Source organism: Salmo salar, chromosome ssa15, assembly GCF_905237065.1.
Source record: "Salmo salar chromosome ssa15, Ssal_v3.1, whole genome shotgun sequence".
NCBI classification, from domain to species: Eukaryota; Metazoa; Chordata; class Actinopteri; order Salmoniformes; family Salmonidae; genus Salmo; species Salmo salar.
The window spans coordinates 110,445,697-110,458,883 of record NC_059456.1 but is presented as its reverse complement, the minus strand read 5'-3'; the positions used below and the strand labels follow the sequence as shown (position 1 = coordinate 110,458,883).

At 45.1% G+C, this 13,187-nt stretch overlaps 1 protein-coding gene across 1 annotated transcript in view; it reads left to right on the top strand.

Annotated features, from left to right (window-relative positions):
• The window catches only part of lad1 (ladinin), a 140,304-nt gene that overhangs the window by 75,672 nt on the left and 51,445 nt on the right, over positions 1-13,187 (top strand). The window lies entirely within an intron of this gene.

Genomic DNA, 13,187 nt, shown 5'->3' with positions numbered 1-13,187 from the left:
AGTTAACACTAGGTACACACCCTGTATGGTAGGGGTTAGGGTTAGAGTTAACACTAGGTACACACCCTGTATGGTAGGGGTTAGGGTTAACACTAGGTACACACCCTGTATGGTAGGGGTTAGGGTTAACACTAGGTACACATCCTGTATGGTAGGGGTTAGGGTTAGAGTTAACACTAGGTACACATCCTGTATGGTAGGGGTTAGAGTTAACACTAGGTACACACCCTGTATGGTAGGGGTTAGAGTTAACACTAGGTACACATCCTGTATGGTAGGGGTTATAGTTAACACTAGGTACACACCCTGTATGGTAGGGGTTAGAGTTAACACTAGGTACACACCCTGTATGGTAGGGGTTAGAGTTAACACTAGGTACACACCCTGTATGGTAGGGGGTAGGGTTAACACTAGGTACACATCCTGTATGGTAGGGGTTAGAGTTAACACTAGGTACACACCCTGTATGGTAGGGGTTATAGTTAACATAGGTACACATCCTGTATGGTAGGGGATTAGAGTTAACACTAGGTACACATCCTGTATGGTAGGGGTTAGGGTTATAGTTAACACTAGGTACACACCCTGTATGGTAGGGGTTAGGGTTATAGTTAACACTAGGTACACACCCTGTATGGTAGGGGTTATAGTTAACACTAGGTACACATCCTGTATGGTAGGGGTTAGGGTTATAGTTAACACTAGGTACACATCCTGTATGGTAGGGGTTAGAGTAAACACTAGGTACACACCCTGTATGGTAGGGGTTAGAGTTAACACTAGGTACACATCCTGTATGGTAGGGGTTAGGGTTAACACTAGGTACACACCCTGTATGGTAGGGGTTATAGTTAACACTAGGTACACACCCTGTATGGTAGGGGTTAGAGTTAACACTAGGTACACACCCTGTATGGTAGGGGTTAGGGTTAACACTAGGTACACACCCTGTATGGTAGGGGTTAGGGTTAACACTAGGTACACACCCTGTATGGTAGGGGTTAGAGTTAACACTAGGTACACACCCTGTATGGTAGGGGTTAGGGTTAACACTGGGTCCACACCCTGTATGGTAGGGGTTAGAGTTAACACTAGGTACACATCCTGTATGGTAGGGGTTAGGGTTAACACTAGGTACACATCCTGTATGGTAGGGGTTAGTGTTAACACTAGGTACACATCCTGTATGGTAGGGGTTAGGGTTAACACTAGGTACACACCCTGTATGGTAGGGGTTAGGGTTAACACTAGGTACACACCCTGTATGGTAGGGGTTAGAGTTAACACTAGGTACACATCCTGTATGGTAGGGGTTATAGTTAACACTAGGTACACACCCTGTATGGTAGGGGTTAGGGTTAACACTAGGTACACATCCTGTATGGTAGGGGTTAGAGTTAACACTAGGTACACACCCTGTATGGTAGGGGTTAGAGTTAACACTAGGTACACATCCTGTATGGTAGGGGTTAGGGTTAGAGTTAACACTAGGTACACATCCTGTATGGTAGGGGTTATAGTTAACACTAGGTACACATCCTGTATGGTAGGGGTTAGAGTTAACACTAGGTACACACCCTGTATGGTAGGGGTTAGAGTTAACACTAGGTACACATCCTGTATGGTAGGGGTTAGGGTTAGAGTTAACACTAGGTACACATCCTGTATGGTAGGGGTTATAGTTAACACTAGGTACACACCCTGTATGGTAGGGGTTATAGTTAACACTAGGTACACACCCTGTATGGTAGGGGTTAGAGTTAACACTAGGTACACATCCTGTATGGTAGGGATTAGGGTTAACACTAGGTACACACCCTGTATGGTAGGGGTTAGGGTTAACACTAGGTACACACCCTGTATGGTAGGGGTTAGAGTTAACACTAGGTACACATCCTGTATGGTAGGGGTTAGGGTTAACACTAGGTACACATCCTGTATGGTAGGGGTTAGGGTTAACACTAGGTACACACCCTGTATGGTAGGGGTTAGAGTTAACACTAGGTACACACCCTGTATGGTAGGGGTTATAGTTAACACTAGGTACACATCCTGTATGGTAGGGGTTAGAGTTAACACTAGGTACACATCCTGTATGGTAGGGGTTAGGGTTATAGTTAACACTAGGTACACACCCTGTATGGTAGGGGTTAGAGTTAACACTAGGTACACATCCTGTATGGTAGGGGTTAGGGTTAACACTAGGTACACACCCTGTATGGTAGGGGTTATAGTTAACACTAGGTACACACCCTGTATGGTAGGGGTTAGAGTTAACACTAGGTACACACCCTGTATGGTAGGGGTTAGGGTTAACACTAGGTACACACCCTGTATGGTAGGGGTTAGGGTTAACACTAGGTACACACCCTGTATGGTAGGGGTTAGAGTTAACACTAGGTACACACCCTGTATGGTAGGGGTTAGGGTTAACACTGGGTCCACACCCTGTATGGTAGGGGTTAGAGTTAACACTAGGTACACATCCTGTATGGTAGGGGTTAGGGTTAACACTAGGTACACATCCTGTATGGTAGGGGTTAGGGTTAACACTAGCTACACACCCTGTATGGTAGGGGTTAGAGTTAACACTAGGTACACACCCTGTATGGTAGGGGTTAGGGTTAACACTAGGTACACACCCTGTATGGTAGGGGTTAGGATTAGAGTTAACACTAGGTACACACCCTGTATGGTTGGGGTTAGAGTTACCACTAGGTACACACCCTGTATGGTAGGGGTTAGGGTTAACACTAGGTACACACCCTGTATGGTAGGGGTTAGAGTTAACACTAGGTACACACCCTGTATGGTTGGGGTTAGAGTTACCACTAGGTACACACCCTGTATGGTAGGGGTTAGGGTTAACACTAGGTACACACCCTGTATGGTAGGGGTTAGGGTTAACACTAGGTACACACCTTGTATGGTAGGGGTTAGAGTTAACACTAGGTACACACCCTGTATGGTAGGGGTTATAGTTAACACTAGGTACACACCCTGTATGGTAGGGGTTAGGGTTAACACTAGGTACACATCCTGTATGGTAGGGGTTAGGGTTAACACTAGGTACACACCCTGTATGGTAGGGGTTAGAGTTAACACTAGGTACACATCCTGTATGGTAGGGGTTATAGTTAACACTAGGTACACACCCTGTATGGTAGGGGTTATAGTTAACACTAGGTACACACCCTGTATGGTAGGGGTTAGGGTTAACACTAGGTACACATCCTGTATGGTAGGGGGTAGGGTTAGAGTTAACACTAGGTACACACCCTGTATGGTAGGGGGTAGGGTTAACACTAGGTACACACCCTGTATGGTAGGGGTTAGGGGTAGAGTTAACACTAGGTACACATCCTGTATGGTAGGGGTTAGGGTTAACACTAGGTACACACCCTGTATGGTAGGGGTTAGAGTTAACACTAGGTACACACCCTGTATGGTAGGGGTTAGAGTTAACACTAGGTACACATCCTGTATGGTAGGGGTTAGGGTTAACACTAGGTACACACCCTGTATGGTAGGGGTTAGGGTTATAGTTAACACTAGGTACACACCCTGTATGGTAGGGGTTAGAGTTAACACTAGGTACACATCCTGTATGGTAGGGGTTATAGTTAACACTAGGTACACATCCTGTATGGTAGGGGTTAGAGTTAACACTAGGTACACACCCTGTATGGTAGGGGTTAGGGTTAACACTAGGTACACATCCTGTATGGTAGGGGTTATAGTTAACACTAGGTACACACCCTGTATGGTAGGGGTTAGGGTTAACACTAGGTACACACCCTGTATGGTAGGGGTTAGAGTTAACACTAGCTACACACCCTGTATGGTAGGGGTTAGGGTTAACACTAGGTACACATCCTGTATGGTAGGGGGTAGGGTTAGAGTTAACACTAGGTACACATCCTGTATGGTAGGGAGGGTTAGAGTTAACACTAGGTACACACCCTGTATGGTAGGGGTTAGGGGTTAGAGTTAACACTAGGTACACATCCTGTATGGTAGGGGTTAGAGTTAACACTAGGTACACATCCTGTATGGTAGGGGTTAGGGGTTAGAGTTAACACTAGGTACACATCCTGTATGGTAGGGGTTAGGGAAGTTAACACTAGGTACACATCCTGTATGGTAGGGGTTAGGGGTTAGAGTTAACACTAGGTACACACCCTGTATGGTAGGGGTTAGGGTTAGTGTTAACACTAGGTACACACCCTGTATGGTAGGGGTTAGAGTTAACACTAGGTACACACCCTGTATGGTAGGGGTTAGAGTTAACACTAGGTACACACCCTGTATGGTAGGGGTTAGGGGTTAGAGTTAACACTAGGTACACACCCTGTATGGTAGGGGTTAGGGGTTAGAGTTAACACTAGGTACACATCCTGTATGGTAGGGGTTAGAGTTAACACTAGGTACACACCCTGTATGGTAGGGGTTAGAGTTAACACTAGGTACACATCCTGTATGGTAGGGGTTAGGGTTAACACTAGGTACACACCCTGTATGGTAGGGGTTAGGGTTAACACTAGGTACACATCCTGTATGGTAGGGTTAGGGTTAGAGTTAACACTAGGTACACACCCTGTATGGTAGGGGTTAGGGTTAGAGTTAACACTAGGTACACACCCTGTATGGTAGGGGTTAGGGTTAGAGTTAACACTAGGTACACACCCTGTATGGTAGGGGTTAGGAGGTTAACACTAGGTTACACATCCTGTATGGTAGGGGTTAGAGTTAACACTAGGTACACACCCTGTATGGTAGGGGTTAGGGTTAACACTAGGTACACATCCTGTATGGTAGGGGTTAGAGTTAACACTAGGTACACATCCTGTATGGTAGGGGTTAGAGTTAACACTAGGTACACACCCTGTATGGTAGGGGTTAGAGTTAACACTAGGTACACATCCTGTATGGTAGGGGTTAGGGTTAGAGTTAACACTAGGTACACATCCTGTATGGTAGGGGTTAGAGTTATAGTTAACACTAGGTACACACCCTGTATGGTAGGGGTTATAGTTAACACTAGGTACACACCCTGTATGGTAGGGGTTATAGTTAACACTAGGTACACATCCTGTATGGTAGGGGTTATAGTTAACACTAGGTACACACCCTGTATGGTAGGGGTTAGAGTTAACACTAGGTACACATCCTGTATGGTAGGGGTTAGAGTTAACACTAGGTACACACCCTGTATGGTAGGGGTTAGGGTTAACACTAGGTACACACCCTGTATGGTAGGGGTTAGGGTTAACACTAGGTACACATCCTGTATGGTAGGGGTTAGGGGAGGTTAACACTAGGTACACATCCTGTATGGTAGGGGTTAGAGTTAACACTAGGTACACACCCTGTATGGTAGGGGTTAGGGTTAGAGTTAACACTAGGTACACATCCTGTATGGTAGGGGTTAGGGGTAGAGTTAACACTAGGTACACACCCTGTATGGTAGGGGTTAGGGTTAACACTAGGTACACATCCTGTATGGTAGGGGTTAGGGTTATAGTTAACACTAGGTACACATCCTGTATGGTAGGGGTTAGAGTTAACACTAGGTACACACCCTGTATGGTAGGGGTTAGAGTTAACACTAGGTACACATCCTGTATGGTAGGGGTTAGGGTTAACACTAGGTACACACCCTGTATGGTAGGGGTTAGAGTTAACACTAGGTACACACCCTGTATGGTAGGGGTTAGAGTTAACACTAGGTACACATCCTGTATGGTAGGGGTTATAGTTAACACTAGGTACACACCCTGTATGGTAGGGGTTAGAGTTAACACTAGGTACACACCCTGTATGGTAGGGGTTAGGGTTAACACTAGGTACACACCCTGTATGGTAGGGGTTAGGGTTAACACTAGGTACACATCCTGTATGGTAGGGGTTAGGGTTATAGTTAACACTGGGTCCACATCCTGTATGGTAGGGGTTAGAGTTAACACTAGGTACACACCCTGTATGGTAGGGGTTAGGGTTATAGTTAACACTAGGTACACACCCTGTATGGTAGGGGTTAGAGTTAACACTAGGTACACACCCTGTATGGTAGGGGTTAGGGTTAACACTAGGTACACACCCTGTATGGTAGGGGTTAGGGTTAGAGTTAACACTAGGTACACACCCTGTATGGTAGGGGTTAGAGTTAACACTAGGTACACACCCTGTATGGTAGGGGTTAGAGTTAACACTAGGTACACACCCTGTATGGTAGGGGTTAGGGTTAGTGTTAACACTAGGTACACATCCTGTATGGTAGGGGTTATAGTTAACACTAGGTACACATCCTGTATGGTAGGGGTTAGGGGTTAGGGTTATAGTTAACACTAGGTACACATCCTGTATGGTAGGGGTTAGAGTTAACACTAGGTACACACCCTGTATGGTAGGGGTTATAGTTAACACTAGGTACACATCCTGTATGGTAGGGGTTAGGGTTATAGTTAACACTAGGTACACATCCTGTATGGTAGGGGTTAGGGTTAACACTAGGTACACACCCTGTATGGTAGGGGTTAGGGTTAGAGTTAACACTAGGTACACACCCTGTATGGTAGGGGTTAGGGTTAGAGTTAACACTAGGTACACACCCTGTATGGTAGGGGTTAGGGTTAACACTAGGTTATACATCCTGTATGGTAGGGGTTAGGGTTAACACTAGGTACACATCCTGTATGGTAGGGGTTAGGGTTAGAGTTAACACTAGGTACACACCCTGTATGGTAGGGTTAGGGTTATAGTTAACACTAGGTACACATCCTGTATGGTAGGGGTTAGAGTTAACACTAGGTACACATCCTGTATGGTAGGGGGTAGGGTTAACACTAGGTTATACACCCTGTATGGTAGGGGTTAGGGTTAACACTAGGTACACATCCTGTATGGTAGGGGTTATAGTTAACACTAGGTACACACCCTGTATGGTAGGGGTTAGGGTTAGAGTTAACACTAGGTACACATCCTGTATGGTAGGGGTTAGGGGTAGAGTTAACACTAGGTACACACCCTGTATGGTAGGGGTTAGGGTTAACACTAGGTACACATCCTGTATGGTAGGGGTTAGGGTTATAGTTAACACTAGGTACACATCCTGTATGGTAGGGGTTAGAGTTAACACTAGGTACACACCCTGTATGGTAGGGGTTAGAGTTAACACTAGGTACACATCCTGTATGGTAGGGGTTAGGGTTAACACTAGGTACACACCCTGTATGGTAGGGGTTAGAGTTAACACTAGGTACACACCCTGTATGGTAGGGGTTAGAGTTAACACTAGGTACACATCCTGTATGGTAGGGGTTATAGTTAACACTAGGTACACACCCTGTATGGTAGGGGTTAGAGTTAACACTAGGTACACACCCTGTATGGTAGGGGTTAGGGTTAACACTAGGTACACACCCTGTATGGTAGGGGTTAGGGTTAACACTAGGTACACATCCTGTATGGTAGGGGTTAGGGTTATAGTTAACACTGGGTCCACATCCTGTATGGTAGGGGTTAGAGTTAACACTAGGTACACACCCTGTATGGTAGGGGTTAGGGTTATAGTTAACACTAGGTACACACCCTGTATGGTAGGGGTTAGAGTTAACACTAGGTACACACCCTGTATGGTAGGGGTTAGGGTTAACACTAGGTACACACCCTGTATGGTAGGGGTTAGGGTTATAGTTAACACTAGGTACACACCCTGTATGGTAGGGGTTAGAGTTAACACTAGGTACACACCCTGTATGGTAGGGGTTAGAGTTAACACTAGGTACACACCCTGTATGGTAGGGGTTAGGGTTAGTGTTAACACTAGGTACACATCCTGTATGGTAGGGGTTATAGTTAACACTAGGTACACATCCTGTATGGTAGGGGTTAGGGGTTAGGGTTATAGTTAACACTAGGTACACATCCTGTATGGTAGGGGTTAGAGTTAACACTAGGTACACACCCTGTATGGTAGGGGTTATAGTTAACACTAGGTACACATCCTGTATGGTAGGGGTTAGGGTTATAGTTAACACTAGGTACACATCCTGTATGGTAGGGGTTAGGGTTAACACTAGGTACACACCCTGTATGGTAGGGTTAGGGGTTAGGGGTTAGAGTTATAGTTAACACTAGGTACACACCCTGTATGGTAGGGGTTAGGGTTAGAGTTAACACTAGGTACACACCCTGTATGGTAGGGGTTAGGGTTAACACTAGGTTATACATCCTGTATGGTAGGGGTTAGGGTTAACACTAGGTACACATCCTGTATGGTAGGGGTTAGGGTTAGAGTTAACACTAGGTACACACCCTGTATGGTAGGGTTAGGGTTATAGTTAACACTAGGTACACATCCTGTATGGTAGGGGTTAGAGTTAACACTAGGTACACATCCTGTATGGTAGGGGTAGGGTTAACACTAGGTTATACACCCTGTATGGTAGGGGTTAGGGTTAACACTAGGTACACATCCTGTATGGTAGGGGTTATAGTTAACACTAGGTACACACCCTGTATGGTAGGGGGTTAGGGTTAGAGTTAACACTAGGTACACATCCTGTATGGTAGGGGTTAGGGGTAGAGTTAACACTAGGTACACACCCTGTATGGTAGGGGTTAGGGTTAACACTAGGTACACATCCTGTATGGTAGGGGCTAGGGTTATAGATAACACTAGGTACACATCCTGTATGGTAGGGGTTAGAGTTAACACTAGGTACACACCCTGTATGGTAGGGGTTAGAGTTAACACTAGGTACACATCCTGTATGGTAGGGGTTAGGGTTAACACTAGGTACACACCCTGTATGGTAGGGGTTAGAGTTAACACTAGGTACACACCCTGTATGGTAGGGGTTAGAGTTAACACTAGGTACACATCCTGTATGGTAGGGGTTATAGTTAACACTAGGTACACACCCTGTATGGTAGGGGTTAGAGTTAACACTAGGTACACACCCTGTATGGTAGGGGTTAGGGTTAACACTAGGTACACATCCTGTATGGTAGGGGTTAGGGTTATAGTTAACACTGGGTCCACATCCTGTATGGTAGGGGTTAGAGTTAACACTAGGTACACACCCTGTATGGTAGGGGTTAGGGTTATAGTTAACACTAGGTACACACCCTGTATGGTAGGGGTTAGAGTTAACACTAGGTACACACCCTGTATGGTAGGGGTTAGGGTTAACACTAGGTACACACCCTGTATGGTAGGGGTTAGGGTTATAGTTAACACTAGGTACACACCCTGTATGGTAGGGGTTAGAGTTAACACTAGGTACACACCCTGTATGGTAGGGGTTAGGGTTAGTGTTAACACTAGGTACACATCCTGTATGGTAGGGGTTATAGTTAACACTAGGTACACATCCTGTATGGTAGGGGTTAGGGGTTAGGGTTATAGTTAACACTAGGTACACATCCTGTATGGTAGGGGTTAGAGTTAACACTAGGTACACATCCTGTATGGTAGGGGGTAGGGTTAACACTAGGTACACATCCTGTATGGTAGGGGTTAGAGTTAACACTAGGTACACATCCTGTATGGTAGGGGTTAGAGTTAACACTAGGTACACACCCTGTATGGTAGGGGTTAGGGTTAACACTAGGTAAACATCCTGTATGGTAGGGGTTAGAGTTAACACTAGGTACACATCCTGTATGGTAGGGGTTAGGGTTAACACTAGGTACACACCCTGTATGGTAGGGGTTAGAGTTAACACTAGGTACACATCCTGTATGGTAGGGGTTATAGTTAACACTAGGTACACACCCTGTATGGTAGGGGTTATAGTTAACACTAGGTACACACCCTGTATGGTAGGGGTTAGGGTTAGAGTTAACACTAGGTACACATCCTGTATGGTAGGGGTTAGGGTTAGAGTTAACACTAGGTACACACCCTGTATGGTAGGGGTTAGGGTTAACACTAGGTACACATCCTGTATGGTAGGGGTTAGGGTTATAGTTAACACTAGGTACACACCCTGTATGGTAGGGGTTAGAGTTAACACTAGGTACACACCCTGTATGGTAGGGGTTATAGTTAACACTAGGTACACATCCTGTATGGTAGGGGTTATAGTTAACACTAGGTACACATCCTGTATGGTAGGGGTTATAGTTAACACTAGGTACACATCCTGTATGGTAGGGATTAGGGTTAGGGGTTAGGGTTAGAGTTAACACTAGGTACACACCCTGTATGGTAGGGGTTATAGTTAACACTAGGTACACACCCTGTATGGTAGGGGTTAGAGTTAACACTAGGTACACATCCTGTATGGTAGGGGTTAGGGTTATAGTTAACACTAGGTACACACCCTGTATGGTAGGGGTTAGAGTTAACACTAGGTACACACCCTGTATGGTAGGGGTTATAGTTAACACTAGGTACACACCCTGTATGGTAGGGGTTATAGTTAACACTAGGTACACACCCTGTATGGTAGGGGTTAGAGTTAACACTAGGTACACATCCTGTATGGTAGGGGTTAGGGTTATAGTTAACACTAGGTACACACCCTGTATGGTAGGGGTTAGAGTTAACACTAGGTACACACCCTGTATGGTAGGGGTTATAGTTAACACTAGGTACACATCCTGTATGGTAGGGGTTATAGTTAACACTAGGTACACATCCTGTATGGTAGGGGTTATAGTTAACACTAGGTACACATCCTGTATGGTAGGGATTAGGGTTAGGGGTTAGGGTTAGAGTTAACACTAGGTACACACCCTGTATGGTAGGGGTTATAGTTAACACTAGGTACACACCCTGTATGGTAGGGGTTAGAGTTAACACTAGGTACACATCCTGTATGGTAGGGGTTAGGGTTATAGTTAACACTAGGTACACACCCTGTATGGTAGGGGTTAGAGTTAACACTAGGTACACACCCTGTATGGTAGGGGTTATAGTTAACACTAGGTACACATCCTGTATGGTAGGGGTTATAGTTAACACTAGGTACACATCCTGTATGGTAGGGGTTATAGTTAACACTAGGTACACACCCTGTATGGTAGGGGTTAGGGTTAGAGTTAACACTAGGTACACATCCTGTATGGTAGGGGTTAGGGTTAGAGTTAACACTAGGTACACACCCTGTATGGTAGGGGTTATAGTTAACACTAGGTACACACCCTGTATGGTAGGGGTTAGGGTTAACACTAGGTACACACCCTGTATGGTAGGGGTTAGAGTTAACACTAGGTACACATCCTGTATGGTAGGGGTTAGAGTTAACACTAGGTACACACCCTGTATGGTAGGGGTTAGGGTTAACACTAGGTACACACCCTGTATGGTAGGGGTTAGGGTTATAGTTAACACTAGGTACACACCCTGTATGGTAGGGGTTAGAGTTAACACTAGGTACACACCCTGTATGGTAGGGGTTAGGGTTATAGTTAACACTAGGTACACATCCTGTATGGTAGGGGTTATAGTTAACACTAGGTACACACCCTGTATGGTAGGGGTTAGAGTTAACACTAGGTACACACCCTGTATGGTAGGGGTTAGGGTTATAGTTAACACTAGGTACACATCCTGTATGGTAGGGGTTATAGTTAACACTAGGTACACATCCTGTATGGTAGGGGTTATAGTTAACACTAGGTACACATCCTGTATGGTAGGGGTTAGGGTTATAGTTAACACTAGGTACACACCCTGTATGGTAGGGGTTAGAGTTAACACTAGGTACACACCCTGTATGGTAGGGGTTATAGTTAACACTAGGTACACATCCTGTATGGTAGGGGTTATAGTTAACACTAGGTACACATCCTGTATGGTAGGGGTTATAGTTAACACTAGGTACACATCCTGTATGGTAGGGGTTAGGGTTAGAGTTAACACTAGGTACACATCCTGTATGGTAGGGGTTATAGTTAACACTAGGTACACATCCTGTATGGTAGGGGTTAGAGTTAACACTAGGTACACATCCTGTATGGTAGGGGTTAGGGTTAACACTAGGTACACATCCTGTATGGTAGGGGTTAGGGTTAGAGTTAACACTAGGTACACATCCTGTATGGTAGGGGTTATAGTTAACACTAGGTACACACCCTGTATGGTAGGGGTTATAGTTAACACTAGGTACACACCCTGTATGGTAGGGGTTATAGTTAACACTAGGTACACATCCTGTATGGTAGGGGTTATAGTTAACACTAGGTACACATCCTGTATGGTAGGGGTTATAGTTAACACTAGGTACACATCCTGTATGGTAGGGGTTAGGGTTAGAGTTAACACTAGGTACACATCCTGTATGGTAGGGTTAGGGTTAGAGTTAACACTAGGTACACATCCTGTATGGTAGGGGTTAGAGTTAACACTAGGTACACATCCTGTATGGTAGGGGTTAGGGTTAGAGTTAACACTAGGTACACATCCTGTATGGTAGGGTTAGGGTTATAGTTAACACTAGGTACACATCCTGTATGGTAGGGGTTATAGTTAACACTAGGTACACATCCTGTATGGTAGGGGTTAGGGTTAGAGTTAACACTAGGTACACATCCTGTATGGTAGGGGTTAGGGTTAGAGTTAACACTAGGTACACATCCTGTATGGTAGGGGTTAGAGTAAACACTAGGTACACACCCTGTATGGTAGGGGTTATAGTTAACACTAGGTACACATCCTGTATGGTAGGGGTTATAGTTAACACTAGGTACACATCCTGTATGGTTAGGGTTAGGGGTTAGAGTTATAGTTAGCACTGGATGTGGTTAGGGTTAGGGGTTAGAGTTAACACTAGGTACACATCCTGTATGGTAGGGGTTAGGGGTTAGAGTTAACACTGGATGTGGTTAGGGTTAGGGGTTAGGGTTATAGTTAGCACTGGATGTGGTTAGGGTTAGGGGTTATAGTTAGGGTTAGGGGTTAGGAGTTAGAGTTAACACTGGATGTGGTTAGGGTTAGGGTTAGGGTTAGGGTTATAGTTAACACTGGATGTGGTTAGGGTTAGGGTTATAGTTAGGGTTAGGGGTTAGAGTTAGAGTTAACACTGGATGTGGTTAGGGTTAGGGTTAGGGTTAGGGTTAGGGTTAGAGTTATAGTTAGCACTGGATGTGGTTAGGGTTAGGGTTAGGGTTAGAGTTATAGTTAGCACTGGATGTGGTTAGGGTTAGGGTTAGGGTTAGAGTTAGAGTTAACACTA